The following is a 2,734-nucleotide window of genomic DNA, read 5'->3' on the forward strand; positions in this document are numbered from 1 at the left end:
TTACCGTGAATGCAGTCCATTTACCGTGAATGCAGTCCATTTACCGTGAATGCATTAATTAACTATAAGTAAGAACTGGGGCGGCAGGTAGTCTAGTGGTTAGAGCATTGGACTAATAACTTGAAAGGTTGCAACATCAAATCCCCGAGCTGACAAGGTACAAATCTGTTGTTCTGCCCCTGAACAAGGCAGTTAACCCACTGTTCCCCTGAACAGACAGTTAACCCACTGATCCCCAGTAGGATCATTACATACATTATAGAACACCATCTAGAAGACAGAGACATATCATTACATACAGTATAGAACACATCTAGTAGACAGAGACATATCATTACATACAGTATAGAACACCATCTAGAAGACATATCATTACATACAGTATAGAACAACCATCTAGTAGACATATCATTACATACAGTATAGAACACCATCTAGTAGACATATCATTACATACAGTATAGAACACCACCTAGAAGACAGAGACATATCATTACATACAGTATAGAACATCATCTAGAAGACATATCATTACATACAGTATAGAACACCATCTAGTAGACATATCATTACTTACAGTATAGAACACCATCTAGAAGACAGAGACATATCATTACATACAGTATAGAACATCATCTAGAAGACATATCATTACATACAGTATAGAACACCATCCTAGAAGACATATCATTACATACAGTATAGAACACCATCAGAAGACAGAGACATATCATTACATACAGTATAGATCACCATCTAGTAGACATATCATTACATACAGTATAGAACACCATCTAGAAGACATATCATTACATACAGTATAGAACACCATCTAGAATGACAGAGACATATCATTACATACAGTATAGAACACCATCTAGAAGACATATCATTACATACAGTATAGAACACCATCTAGAAGACATATCATTACATACAGTATAGAACACCATCTAGAAGACATATCATTACATACAGTATAGAACACCATCTAGAAGACAGAGACATATCATTACATACAGTATAGAACACCATCTAGAAGACAAAGACATATCATTACAAACAGTATTAGAACACCATCTAGAAGACATAGACATATCATTACATACAGTATAGAACACCATCTAGAAGACATATCATTACATACAGTATAGAACACCATCTAGAAGACATATCATTACATACAGTATAGAACACCATCTAGAAGACAGAGACATATCATTACATACAGTATAGAACACCATCTAGAAGACATATCATTACATACAGTATAGAACACCATCTAGAAGACAGAGACATATCATTACATACAGTATAGAACACCATCTAGAAGACATATCATTACATACAGTATAGAACACCATCTAGTAGACATCTATTACATAAATAGAAACATATCGAAGAAAGATACATACGTATAGAACACCATCTAGTAGACATATCAGTACATACAGTATAGAACACCATCTAGAAGACAGAGACATATCATTACATACAGTATAGAACATCATCTAGAAGACATATCATTACATACAGTATAGAACACCATCTAGAAGACATATCATTACATACAGTATAGAACACCATCTAGAAGACAGAGACATATCATACATCACAGTATAGAACACCACTCTAGTAGACATATCATTACATACAGTATAGAACACCATCTAGAAGACATATCATTACATACAGTATAGAACACCATCTAGAAACAGAGACTATCATACATACAGTATAGAACACCATCTAGAAGACAGAGACATATCATTACATACAGTATAGAACGCCATCTAGAAGACATATCATTACATACAGTATAGAACACCATCTAGAAGACAGAGACATATCATTACATACAGTATAGAACACCATCTAGAAGACAGAGACATATCATTACATACAGTATAGAACACCAACTAGAAGACATATCATTACATTCAGTATAGAACACCATCTAGAAGACAGAGACATATCATTACATACAGTATAGAACACCATCTAGAAGACATATCATTACATACAGTATAGAACACCATCTAGAAGACAGAGACATATCATTACATACAGTATAGAACACCATCTAGAAGACATATCATTACATACAGTATAGAACACCACCTAGAAGACATATCATTACATACAGAATAGAACACCATCTAGAAGACATATCATTACATACAGTATAGAAACACCATCTAGAAGACAGAGACATATCATTACATACAGTATAGAACACCATCTAGAAGACAGAGACATATCATTACATACAGTATAGAACACCATCTAGAAGACATATCATTACATACAGTATAGAACACCATCTAGAAGACATATCATTACATACAGTATAGAACACCATCTAGAAGACAGGGACATATCATTACATACAGTATAGAACACCATCTAGAAGACAGAGACATATCATTACATACAGTATAGAACACCATCTAGAAGACATATCATTACATACAGTATACAACACAATCTAGAAGACATATCATTACATACAGTATAGAACACCATCTAGAAGACAGAGACATATCATTATATACAGTATAGAACACCATCTAGAAGACATATCATTACATACAGTATAGAACACCATCTAGAAGACAGAGACATATCATTATATACAGTATAGAACACCATCTAGTAGACATATCATTACATACAGTATAGAACACCATCTAGAAGACATATCATTACATACAGTATAGAACACCATCTAGAA

Source organism: Oncorhynchus kisutch, unplaced genomic scaffold (assembly GCF_002021735.2).
Source record: "Oncorhynchus kisutch isolate 150728-3 unplaced genomic scaffold, Okis_V2 scaffold1903, whole genome shotgun sequence".
In the NCBI taxonomy this organism is placed as follows: domain Eukaryota; kingdom Metazoa; phylum Chordata; class Actinopteri; order Salmoniformes; family Salmonidae; genus Oncorhynchus; species Oncorhynchus kisutch.